We start from the raw sequence: 13887 nt of genomic DNA, 5'->3' as shown, positions 1-13887 counted from the left end.
GGAGTGGGTCTCAGGGGAAAGGTGTCCTCAGGAGTCACCATTGAATGACAACATTGATGGGAGTGTCTCAGCAGTGACTGAATTCAGGATCTGGTGGTGTTTTAACCTGGTGCTTATGTTCTGGGTGTGGGTTTATGGTGATGCAGCACAGGGAGAGGGGATGGTTCACTGTGTTCTTGGGGAAACCAGACCCATGAAAGAGAGGGAATGTTGGTTTCCTTAAACAATGGACTCGTGGTGGGAAAAATTCGGCCTGGAAGAGACAGTCGTGTTCCTGGTATAACCAGAAGGAGTTGCCTCTGCTTCAGCCAAAGCAGACAGCCCTTCCTCATGTACTCATTTTATCTCAATGGGAGGAAGGAGGAGGAAAAAAATTCAATGGGGTGTGGCTGCCTCTCAAATTTTAACAAGTTTATAACAATTCACTTTGGGCAACTGGGAAAGAATCTGCTCTCCATCCCTCTCTACTCTGCTCTGTGCACTGGTAGGTTGTCCTGTATGGATTGTATTATCAGCCCACTCTTGTGCTCTTTCTTCCAAATGAGTTTGAAAATGGTAGCCGTGGAAGGAGAGAAGAGGGCTAGAGAAGAGAGAGATGAAGAAACTCCCCCTTCCCTGCAGAGACTGCACATTTGGGCAGTGGTTCAATTCTTCTGTCACAGGCTAAGCCCCTTTCCAGGTTCCTGTAACTGCTCCATCCCCTTGGATCAAAGGGTATCTCCTTTAATCCAAGGAATGATAAGCGATCCCTCATATTGCTACTCCCAGGGTGTCCCACCATCCTCTGTTGGTTTCTCTTAGCCCTGCTGTGATGTTGTGATTTATAATAAAAAATATGTATTTGGTCTTCATCCTGTTTCTGGCACAAAGATCCTAAGACCCTTGGAATTTCCTGAGCAATAGGAGCCATGGGAGCATCTTTTGTTGTATTTGGTCTCTCCTCCTCAGTTCCTGAGCCATAAAGGTGAAATGGGTGACCTGTTATTCATAACAAGCCCCATTCCAGCATAAGTGGGTTTATGCTAATGAGGTGACTTTTGGAGAGCACCTAAGGGGGGCTGGTTGCCAGTGGAGCCAGCCAAGAGATTAGAGATTTGGAATTTTCAGTCCCACCCCCTGATATCCAGGGAGGGGAGAGGGGATGGAGATTGAGTTCAATCACCAATGGCAAATAATTTAATCAATCCAATCAATCAATGCTTATGCAAGGAAGCCTCTAGAAAAATACAAAAAGGTGGGTTCGGAGAGCTTCCAGGTTGGTGAAGACATGGAAATTTGGGAAGTGGCACACCTGGAGAGGGCATGGAAGCTCCAAGCCCCGTCTCCATACCTTACCCTATGCATCTCTTCCATCTGGCTATTCCTGAGTTACATCCTTTCATAATAAACCAGTAATCTAGTAAGTAAAATGTTTCTCTGAGTTCCATGAGCCACCCTAGCAAATTAATGGGACTTGAGGAGGGGGTCATGGGAACCTCCAATCTATAGCCGGTCAGTCAGAAGCACAAGTGACAATCTAGGCTTTCGACTGGCTTCTGAAGTAGGAGGGGAGGCAGTCTTGTGGGACTGAGCCATTAACCTATGGGATCTGACGCTATCTCTGGGTAGATAGTGTCACAATTGAGATGCATTGTAGAACACACAGATGGTGTCAGAGAATTGCTTGAATGTGTGGGGAAACCCCCCCACCTCATGCTGTGGCATTGGATTCAGAACCTATTCTACCTGCGCACACTTATATAAATTGTATCTTCTTTAAACCCTCTTCATTTAATCCGTTTGGCTGGGCAGGCGCTTCTCGACAAGTTGCCAGCTAACGTACACCCTGGCACTATAAGGGCTCTACTCATTCTAACCAGAAGCCAAATCTTTCTTATTCACTGTCACAGAAGAGGAAGCCACATTTCAAGAAAAGAAGGAAACGTCACCCTTTGCCAATATATGAGTTTGAAGCACAAAACACAAAAGCCACTTCCTCCTTTGCCTATCGTTTGAACACAATTGTTTCTCAGCAAACTTCCCACGCCTTGAAGCAGTGATATTTGGTTAGGAGGATTGGCTGGAAATAAGGTGAAGGTGTTCTGCCCTGCAAAGAACAGGACACAAGTATCAAGTAGAGCCCAGTATTTCTGCCCCATCAGAACGGCAGCCTAGACTTGATGCCAACGTAGTCCTGGTTAGTGGCTCATACAAACGTTCTTTCTCACCCGGCTCACTGGAAATCAACTGAATCTTGCCCTTAGAATATACTGTCACTTTTGTTTCAAAGAAACCTCTCATGCCAAGTGTGCTTGGTACCTGAGATGCTTTAAAACATGGCCCCACAGGGTGATGGTTGCACAACATTTTGTGTGTTCTAAAAGCCACTGGATATTAATTTAAAATGGCTAAAATGGTGAATTTTATGTTATGTGACTTTTATTAAAAAATAACAAATAAATTACTGGTCCCATACGGGTTTAAACAGGGAACCTAGTTGATCAGTTTGGGTTTTGGCAAAATCATATCCGTTACCCAGGGATTTTGATGAACATTATTTTTCATAAAATCCAGACAACATTGGCTTTTTTTTTTTATCTCTGTGGCGATCATGCAAAATGCTGGTGGGGAGGGCACAACATGATGTAATTCATACAAAAAGTATGGATGTTAATTCTGCAAATGTCCTAACTGAAGCTTTCTAAGCTTTCTTTTTATTCTATGTGGAAATAAAATCACAGGATAGGCTGAAGATGTTTAGGAACTGCATGTAATGCTATTAAGACAATATCAGAATGGACAAGGATAAGAAATTGTAATTGATAAGATTTGGTGCACCACATCTTGGAGCTGTGGTCTTCATTCAAGGGACAGACAGCTCATGGTGACTCACAGGGAAGGAGCTAAGAGAATAAATACTCTGACCTCTCTCTCCTCCATTTTTCTGATATCCTATTGGTGTTTCCCACTGGCCAAAACCAACTGAAAGGCAGAGGTCAAGAAAGTCCATTGTCATACTCCAAAGATGTTAGCATTCCAGGCAGACAACTGGATGGATTTGGAGGGGTCAATGGAAGACATCCAGCTCACTTTAATATCTATTTACTTGTTTATTGAGTCTCCCCCCACCATTAGAATGTAAGTTCCATGAAAGGAAAGACAATGTATGTCTTGTTTAGTATCATAGCCCCAGTTTCTAGACAATAGATACTTCATAAATATTCAGAGGATGAATAAATGACATCGTGACAATTCCTTAACATCTCCAAGCCTCCTGGGTTTTCTCAGCTGTCTGTCACAGGGTGTTTGGGCTGGACCAGAGGTAGAATTTAGATGCTTCTGGAAGTGATTGAGATACACCCTTATAACGCCTCCAAAACACCTGCCTGCATGAGTCGATATGCATGGAGGTTTTGAGAAGATTCCACTGGAAGGAAAAGAGAGAGAAGACAGAAGGGTGGAGAATGTCCATGTGTCCAGCAGACCTAAGTGGTTATTTGGTGGCCCCTCAAGTGAAGGGATAGAATGAGAGATGGTGCCATGGTGTTTATGAGTCAAAAGTGATTCCATGCCCAAGGGCAGCTGCTTTCAAGCTCGGGAGACAATGGCAGCCCCAAGCTGGGGAGAGAACCTGCTTCTTCCGGCACAGGTCAGGATGACTCTCGGCACTCTGTGGGCTTGACCTGGCCACAAGCAAATATCGCTGTGCTGAGCTGGGCAGAAACTTGGGGAAGGCATATGAGGGACTTTGACAAGGAGGTCAGAGTAGAGGAAGATGGGGAGCAGAGACCAGATGCTACTTCAGCAAAACCCACAAACTCCCAAAGAGGGATTTTTATGAGAAATAGGGAAGAGGAAGGAAGACAGTCTGAGATCCCATGGTCAAAAGCTAGACAAGCAAATTGAGCCAGCCGATATCTGTAGCACTGGCAGACGCAGCTTGAGAGTTTCAAATTGCACACACAGTGGATACTTTTATTAAAGCTGGGAATTACCCATGAAGTAGGGTCACAGAAGTGGGACATGACAAAGATTAAATATCGATAATAAAGCGATATAATGTTCAGGGAGTAATGGCAAGTACTATTGGGTGTTGTACATTATAGGATTTCAAATAGAAAGTATGCCCCCTCCCAAGATAAGAATTAGAAATGTCTCTTTCTGACACTTTTCATATTTTTTAAAGATGGAAGTACTTTATTAGAGGTATATTTGGAAATATAAAAACCATTGCATTCTAGACTCAATAAAGCCAAATGGTAACAGTAAATAATCTTTAAGATCTTTAGTAAGAGGAAGGTTTTACTGGAAGGCCTAAGAAGTTTGCAGCATCACTTGAAACAAGTTGTTTTAATGCAGTTCGAAATCTCATTACAATGAGCTTCAAGCAAGTATCTGAATTATTGATACAACTGACTTTTTCATATTTGGTGGTCACGAGGATGGGGCGAAATAGTCAATATTGTTGGTGGCTCTCCCTAGTCCCCTTTTTGGGCCAGCTGTCCCCTTCTCCAGAAAATTGGCCTCAGCCAAAGGGGAGCTGTTATACATCTTCCCACCACCATGGGGGCAGCACGCAGCCAATAATTAACTGACACAGGGACAAAACAGGCTGGTCCCTGTGCCTCAAAATGGGACCAACGCTGAGGTACAATTCATGCCCCAGGGCTCACAGTGAGGTCAGGCTGCAAGTAGGTTCCAGCTGAGACCACAGCCTTGCTCTGCTCCTTCTTCTTCCCGTACTTTCTCTCTTCTCAGAGCACTCCCTCAAAGATCATGGGCACCAAAATCCCTGTCTCAGGCTCTGCTTTTAGGGAAGCTGACCTAAGTTGCTTATTGTCGTTTTAGAAATAGCAGTGTTCATAATGGAATTAGCACAGACATATTGTTATTGGAAACTTAAACAAAAGGGTCTTGGGCCGGCCCTGTGGCTTAGTGGTTAAGTGCTCGTGCTCCGCTGCTGGTGGCCCGGGTTCGGACCCCGGGCGTGCACCGCTTCTCCGGCCATGCTGAGGCCACGCCCCACATACAGCAACTAGAAGGATGTGCAGCTATGACATACAACTATCTACTGGGGCTGTGGGGGAAAAATAAATAAATAGATAAAATTAAGGCATATTAAAAAAAAGGGTCTTTGGGTGACTCTGCAAGAGCATGACATTATCTGTAAAATCGGGTGTCCTTCAGGAGGCAGAATAGAGAACAGTGTCCTGTTGCTGTGTGGTAGATTGACACACTCTTTCCTTGATGCATTCATTAAACAAACATTATTGATCCAATCCGTGAACCTAATCTTCTGTTGGGTCATAAGCGTGCAGAGATAAATGACAAGGAACTCATAGGATAGAGGGGCACAAAAACACATGAGCATCTGATTATAATCCAACATGCTGAGTATCACAAATAAAAGATTGATAACTTTAGGCACAACAGAACAGAAATGTTAAGGCAGGGAGGCAACCAGATGACTTAGAACTGAGGATGGAAAGATTTTCTATGAGTAGAGCTTAAGTAAACTTCAAATTACTATATTTCTAATGATTTACTTTTGGACAGTTTGTGAAAGTTTGATAGATGTGTGCAGTTACTAATGTTTTTCTTCAACCAGACATTAAGGAAGACATAAGCTTCCTCTCACTGATAACCTACTACTAATTTTAAAAGCATTTAACTAGAAGAGTGCTCAAAATTTAGCTCAAAGATGTTTATTACAGTATAGTTTATAGTACTAAAAAGTTGGAAATGATGCAAACACAGGCTAAATACATTATGACGCATGTATACCATGCAGCTCTCGAGGAAAAAAATGAAGTTCTAAGAGGTTCAATGAGTTGAAAAGATGTTCACAATACGACAAGTGGGAAAAATAAAGGTTTTAAAATAACATGGGCATACTTGTTCTATGTCACCCTGAAGATAACTTTCTGTGTAGCCATGAGACATCTGGCACTATGTTATGGTTTTCTCTTTCCATGTAGACAGGTGTGACTAATACAGCATTATTAATACTCAAGTGTTTTTAAGCAAGGGGTGCCAAGGATGTTGTCCCACTTCCTGAAAAACCAGTATGAATCTGCCCCCCAAAAATCCTGACCAGGGCCCGCCCCAGTGGCCTAGTGGTTAAGTTCCGCATGCTCTGTTTCGGTGGCCTTGGTTCGGTTCCTGGGTACAGACCTACACCACTCGTCTGTCAGTGGTCATGCTGTGGTGGCAGCTCACATACAAAACAAGGAAGATTGGCAGCAGTTGCTAGCTCAGGGAGAATCTTCCTCAGTAAAACAAAAGATCACGATCAGGGCCAGCACTGGGGTGAGGGGAGGGAAGCACTCGTCTCAGGCACAAAATTTAAGTGTGCATCAAAAAAACTAAGTAATCAAGATAAATACCATGTAAATGCAATTTTTAAAAATATCAAAATCAATGCAAGAAAAATCCATGATAAGCAAAATATCCAAATCCAAGATCTGACAGTGCTATGCTGGGGTCATAATGGAACCTGATACAAAAGGAAAAATGTGAGCCCCTACATATACTTTTTCAATGTACTTTTAATGGTTAATTTTTTAGAAATTGATTTTGAAAAATTATTGATGAGTTTTCTTCCATTAAAATCACGAAAGTCAAATTTTAATAAATTCTGGTTTGGGGAAAAATAAAATATTTAAATTTAAAATAATATTTTATGTTCTAATATCCTTGCTTTTCAATTTTTTAATTTTTTTTCAATGATGTTTAATGGTTTAGGAAGGAAAAGTACATTTTAGGTGGTCAATAAATATTTCTTGAATGAATGGATTCTGTCTTTTTTTGGACACCATAAATTATTTGGATTATAAGAGGACAGAGTTATTTCACTTTATATTTATGGGATTTGAGAACCATGCAGTTTTTATTGTAAGTGTCTTTTCTGTCTCTAAGGGAGGCATATGAGGCCATGGGGGTAAAGGAACGTACCAAGCATAGCTTGATGTTTATAGTAAGAAAGATCCTTATTGTGGAGGTTACAGCTTTCACTTACCTTAGAAACATAGAGTTCCTTAACACGATTGCATTTTAAACCAACATGTAACACTGTAATAGAGATAGACAATGCCTTGTGCAAGTCTTCTGTCAGAAAGAACTTTATTCAAGCATTATAGATTTATAGACCTTGATAGCTAAGAGGAAATATAGATGCAAATCCTCCTCTTTGTATATTCCAAATTGTTGCAATCAAATGCAAAATGTTGACAATCCATTGGCTGCTGTATCAGTTAGCAATTGCCACAAATAACACTTCATAACAAACCACTCCTGAAACTCAGTGCCCTAAAATAATGATACCTGATTGTTGCTCCTGAGTTGATGGGTTGGGTGGGCAGGTCTGCTGATCTTGACTTGGCTCACTGATGCGACTGCAGTCAGCTACAAGTTGGTTAGGTGGCTGATTAAGGACAGCCTCAGCTGGTGTAACGGGATGACTTAACTCTCCTCCATATGTTTCTCACATCCCTCCAGCGGGTTAGACTGGGCACGTTCTTATGGCGGAGGCAGGGGTGCAAGAGCGAGCAAGACAAATCATGCAAAGGGCAAGAAGGGATGCACACCCAATTTTGAAACCTCTGAGTCATGCTTGCTAACATTCCGTTGGCCAAATAAACTCTCAAGGCCAAGCCAGAGTCAGAGAAGGAAGGGTTACAAAGTTACAGGGAAGGGGTGTGGAGGCATGGAAACCATTCTTGAAGGCATTGATGCAATTAACCTGCCACAATTGGCAATGAGTAAAAATCATGCCTTCTCTTGCTTCAATATCCCTTAGAATTGTCACCTCTATATTGAACCCTCTGCACAAGCCAGGCATTGAAGACCAACCTATCATAAATGAACTCTTGTTTGTAAACATGTGTCAGCCCCCCTCCCAAATTGTGGCTGCCACAAATAACAAAGACTGAGCCTCCATCAATCAAGTTTAATGTTGTGATCAAATTGTTCAACACAGGATCATTACCGAGCGAACTGAATCCTAAATGATAAGTTGACTCAAAGTAAATAGTCTTTTCTCTGTATCCCCAAACTAAGAATTCCTAGGGTCAAAGAAAGAGAAGGAGAAGGACTAGTGGCCTGGAAGAGGAGCTCTCTGGTCAAGAGTTCAAAGCCCAGCTCAGCCCGCTACAGCTGTGTAATGATGGGAAAGTTACTTAACCTCTCTGAGCCTCAGTTTCCTCATCTTCAAAATGGAGAGTAACCATTCAGTCACGCTTTCATTCAAAATATTTATGAAGAATCCACTGACTATACTTCCCTGCACTTATGGAGCTCAGAATCTAATTGGAGACACTCAAGAAGAAAAGAAATTATAATACAGAGCTAGAAAGCATGAAGCCTTAGAGGACACGCAGAGGTGACATCTAATCCTACTTGAAGAGATCTAAAGAGTGCTTCCTGGTGGAAGTGACGACTAAGCTGAGACTCAAAGAGAGGGTAGAAATTAGTCCAATTTTGAGGAAAGGTGTCCTAGGAAGAGAGAATGGCAGATGCAAAGTCCTAAAGCCAAGAATATGTTTTCCTTTCTAGTTTTAAAAACAAGCTCTGGTATAAGCATGGAAAACAGAAGAATATTCTAGAGCATTCACTCACGCACAACAAAAACCTCCCGGGGATCTCATTAAACCTCAGGTTCTGGTTCAGCAGATCTGGGCTGGGGCCTGAGATCCTGTTTATCTAACAAAGGGATGCTGATGCTTCTGGTCCACGGACACTTTGAGGAGGCAGGCTGGAGAGTGGCCATGGAAGGGAGGATATGTACATTTTAAATTTTCCTTCTTCTCTCCTTGGCACTCAACACTTTATGGGGGACGAAGAGCAAGGCAGGATGGTGATAACTTTGCGAGCAGTGTGAATCCTAGCCAAGTCACAAAACAGTTCCAGGAAGGAAAGGAGACGTTGGTTCCCGGAAAGTTTCCAGGAAACCAAAATATTTCCAAAGGCTTTGTCATCAAGTCCTTCAACTCTCTGTGAAACGCTGGAATTCTGCTCCATCGACCGCTCCTGCTTACCAACATAACTCTTTTAAGTGTTTGTGCCAAAGTGGCGTCCATGTCAGTGAGCTTTGTTTATCCCCTGGGGCTCTCGTTACAGTCTTACTGGCCATTTCTTTACAGGCAGGAGGAGTCTTTGTTAAAGGGTAAGCCAGTCGGTCAGAAGACAAGCCATTTCCTGAAGCCGTTTCCATACTCTGTGACAGGCGCTGGAGAGGCAGGCTTGCAGCCACACGCCAAAGAACTTAGGAGAAAACAAAACGGTAGCCAGATGTTCTTGGTCATGCCATTGCACTAGGATCTATTATTTCCTCAACACTCTGGAAATTCAAAGGGCTGCAGAACATAGAAGATAAAATCTTAATCTGGAACAGAAAGTCTTGTTTCTCACCAGCGCATGGAACGTGGGAAGAACGCCCCACCCATCAGTGCTCTGAATCACCCAGAGAGTCCTGGGGCTGGTGAGATCTGCAATTCCACATTAAGCCATGAAGAGAAGATTTCAGCGTCAGCTCCTGCCGGCACCTGCTGTCCTCAAATGTTGCTTCATAGCGTATTTGAAAGCAAGAAAGAGCTTTAACCCTGTGAGAGAGAAATCAGAACTGGAATCAGTACCAAGATTAGTACAAACATGATCCCAGGGGTCATATCTATAGGGGCATGGGTCTTATAAATACAGAGAGAGAGAAATATGGCAACACAGACTAGAAGGATAAACCTTAAAATGTTAACAGTGATTATCTCTAGCATGGCAGGCACTGCAGGCAAACTCCAAAGCCATTCTTAACCTCTTCACCACTGATAGCTCTCGCTCTAGAAGCTAGAAAGCCAAATACTTGTTTTATCAAATTCTTTTGTAACTAGGAGTGGTCATGTGACACAGTTCTGACCAAATAGGTGAGAGGGAAATCTGCTGAGGGGTTTCTGGGAAAAGCTTCTGTTTCCTGTTAAAGGGAGAGGCATGAAAGGAGAGGCTGCTGTTTCTGCCCCATCCCTCTTCTTTCTGCCTTGAACATGGTCGTGATGTCTGAAGCTATGGCACCCACCTTGCAACCATAAAAAACATTTTGATGAAAAGCCAACATGCTGCTAGCAGATTGGAAAACCGGGAAGAGCCTAAATCCTTTACAATACCACTGAGCAATAGAACCAATACCAGCAACACCTAACTCTGGGCTTCTATTCTTGCAAAAAAAATAATTCCCTATTTAATTAAGCCACTGGATCTTAGTTAATTGAGTTTGGAATATGTCAGTGAAAAAATAAGACATTCTAGTGTGAGATGGAAGACCATAAATAAATAAGGAAGTTATAGCATGTTAGGAAGTGGTAAGCGCTATGAAAAGAAAATCAGGATTAGGGGCAAGAGAAGCATGAATGTCAGGGTAGGAGAAAAGGAGGCAGTACGAAATCGAGTTGCCAGAGGAAATACTATTGATAACAAATGATTGGAACAAAGATTTGAAGGAGGTGAGGGAGTTGGCCATGTGGGTATCAGGACAAGAACATTCAAGGCAGAGTGAGCATCCAGGTCAAGATTCCTAAAGAGGAAGTGAGCTTGGCGTGTCTGAAGAATCCTGAGCAGGCCAGCATGGGTGGAGCAGAGGGAAGTGAGATTAACAGAAGATGAGGTCAAGGAGGAAAAGAGGGTCAGATCGTACAGGGCCTTGTGGGCCATCAGGTGACTTTGGCTTTTACTGAGTAAGGTGGGAGCCATAGAGGTTTGTAGGCAGAGAAGGAATGTGACCCGACTCAGGAGTTCACAGGCGCCCTCTGGCTGCTGCAAGGAGAACAGACCAAAGGTGGGGCAGGGAAAAGGCAAGAGGGGAAGCAGAAAGACCCTTTATGAGGCTATTTCCATAATCCTGGCTACACACAATAGGACTTGGAACAGAATAGAAGCAACAAAGGAACAGACAGGCGATCAGATTCTGGATACATTCTGAGGAAGTGTCAACAGGATTTGCTGACAGATCGGAGATGAAGGGTAAGAAGAAAGGCAGAGTCAAGGATAACTCCACGGCCTTGTGCTGAGCAATAGAAGGATAGGGGACCCTCCATGGAAATGAGAGGCGGGGGGATCAGAAGCTCAGTTTGGAACACGTTACATTTGTGACATCTATTAGACATCTCAGTGGGGGCACTAGGTAGGTGGTTGGTTATATGAGTCTAGAATTCAGGAAGGGGGCTGGACTGCACATTGTTTAGTATTTTGGGGTCATTGCTAATAAATGGTGTTTATGGCTGTGAGACTGGATGAGATCTATGGTGTAGAGAAAAATGAGTACTTCCATGGAAAACGATGTATTGTCAGAGCACACATCTCCAGGTTACCCAGTTCTGATCTATGTGGGAGATATTTTACAATTCAGTAAATTTTAAATAAATGACAGAGATGCAAAATAATTCCATGGAAAAAACAGTTTTGTGTCCATTTGCACGTTCATTTCAATATTCCTGAAATTATATATATGTATTATAATTCATAGGTATTATAATGCATATATATGTAATATGTCTATAACATATAGGTATATGAAATTTTATATGTATTTTATAATATTAATAATTATATGTATAATTATACAATATATAAACATTATATTATATATATCTTGGGTTAACACAGCTAGGAAGTGACAGAGATGGACTTGAAACTCGGCTGGTCTTGCTCTGGATCCAGGTCTCTCAAGTCCTAAGCCCCATATTCCTCTAACTAGCAGTTAGGGCCTCCCTGGCAGAGAATTCACCTCAGATCTTGCATGAGAGGTAAGGAAACTCACCACAGCACTAATGAGGATGTCTTTCCTCTCTCCCAAATCTGCCTGCTCACCAAGGCTCACTTTGTTCTTCATTTCTTCCCTGATCTGTCACCAGATCTCACTGAAACACCTCTGAATTCCTACAGCGCAACCTCTTGCACCATTTGTATGGTTCAGTGGAAAGAGACTTCTGGAGCCAGACTGTCCTGGAATAGAATCCCACCTTCCAATTACTAGAAGGCTGCTGAGCCTCAGTCTCTTATCCTGTGCAATGGATCTAAAAACACTTAAAATAAAGGGTCCAGAACAAGATAAGTGCTCAGTAAATGGGATCTGTGATTTTTACTGTGCCTGCACCTGTTTAGGGTCATTCCTCATCTGACATATGAGGGTCATGGCTTCCCAACAAGACCATGAATTCTCCAAGGGCAGAGGTATGGCACACACCCCTTCTGTGCCCCCATGACTCCTCCCACAACACACAAGGCCATGAGAGGCACACCATGCATGTTTAGTCAATATTTTCCCATTGGATTTGGGGAGCAAGAAACAGAGCATCAGTACTGACCGTGAGCTCCCCAGAAGCCATGATGATGGCCAGGTTCGCCATTCGATTACAGCTGCAGACAGTATGCGTCTCGGAAGCTTCAAGGATCACGCAGCCAGATGGCGTCCACCTGCCACCCTTTGCATCCATTCTCCAGGAAACGCAGTTGGGGCTCTCAGACTTCTGCTTTGGCTGAAAAAATCAAAGTCCCTGGTCACCTGAGAATCCTTCTTGAATGGATGCAGTGTGGCCAACCTGAAGTCATCTGGGGCAAGAAGATGCAGGTATGCTCTATAGGGGATGGAGGAAAACACTGCCATTTCATTGTGCAGTCATGAGAAGAAATGTCTTGGATGTCAGATCTGTCTCTCCCACTGACTTGGTCATAGCTAATGTAACTAAAGTCTCTGTAAATATTCCTGCATCAGTGTTACTTAACCTAACCTAAATCTTGCCTGCTGATGAATGGAAGAACGCCACATAGAAATAGGAAAGTTTACTCCTCTAGAGGTGGGTTTTGAGGATTGGCTTAAGTTGCTAGAAATTGTGGAAGCTTGCCACCTTAATGGGTCCCCATTAAAAATGAGAGTTAAGCTATTCCACTGCCAGGTATTTATCCAAAGTACGTGAAAACATGAATGTGTAAAGATACTTGCACCCCTATGTTCATTGCAGCATTATTAACAATAGCCAAGACTTGGAAACAACCTAAGTGCCCATCAATGGACAAATGGATAAAGGAGATGTGGTATATATACACAATGGAATACTACTCAGCCATAAAAAAGATGAAATCTTTCCATTTGCAACAACATGGATGGTCCTTGAGGGTATTATGCTAAAAGAAATGTCAGAGAGAGAAAGTCAAATACCGTATGATCTCCCTCATAAATAGAAGATAAAGACAACAACAACAACAATAAACAAACACATAGATACAGAGATTAGACTAGTGGTTACCAGAGTGGAAAGGGGGAGGGAGGAGGGCAGAAGGGGTGACAGGGTACCTGTGTGTGGTGATGGACAGTAATTAGTCTTTGGGTGGTGAACATGACATAGTCTACACAGAAATCAAAATATAATGAGGTACACCTGAAATTTATATAATATTCTAAACCAACGTTACCTCAATAAACAAAAATAAGAGTTAAGCCCACTAGGGGATGGGGAGTTCTCAACGGGTAGATGGGGGCTCAGTGGAGACCTCTTCACAAACCTTGATGTTCTCCAGAGTGTAGATGATTGGGTCGGAGAAGCCATCTTTCTTCTTCCCGGTCATGATGCCCCCAGCGATGCGAGAATTCATCTTCAGCTTCCTCTTGGAGTTGCCCAAGAAGGTCCGAGGGTCTTGGAAGAAGCTCTCATCCAAAACAGACTCCATACCCGCAAAGGAGACAAATGCCACCCCAGTGGTCCCTGCGATTTGCCCCAAATGCAAAAAAAAAAAAAAAAAGGGAATCATTTGCTCAGTATTTATTAGTATATGCACTGTAATATCCCATGCATTCCTGCACCTTCACTGGCCTGCTCTGAGGATTAAAACATGGGTGGGCTTCTGGTTGGTGACCCTCATAGAACCATA

The 13887-nt window shown here is 42.8% G+C and overlaps 1 pseudogene; it reads right to left on the bottom strand.

Annotated features, from left to right (window-relative positions):
* The window catches only part of LOC131402754 (adhesion G protein-coupled receptor E1-like), a 212904-nt pseudogene that overhangs the window by 162968 nt on the left and 36049 nt on the right, over positions 1–13887 (bottom strand).

This window comes from Diceros bicornis, unplaced genomic scaffold, assembly GCF_020826845.1.
Source record: "Diceros bicornis minor isolate mBicDic1 unplaced genomic scaffold, mDicBic1.mat.cur scaffold_252_ctg1, whole genome shotgun sequence".
Classification (NCBI taxonomy): domain Eukaryota; kingdom Metazoa; phylum Chordata; class Mammalia; order Perissodactyla; family Rhinocerotidae; genus Diceros; species Diceros bicornis.
Note: the sequence above shows the minus strand (reverse complement) of the source record. Positions and strands in the feature narration are given on the sequence as shown.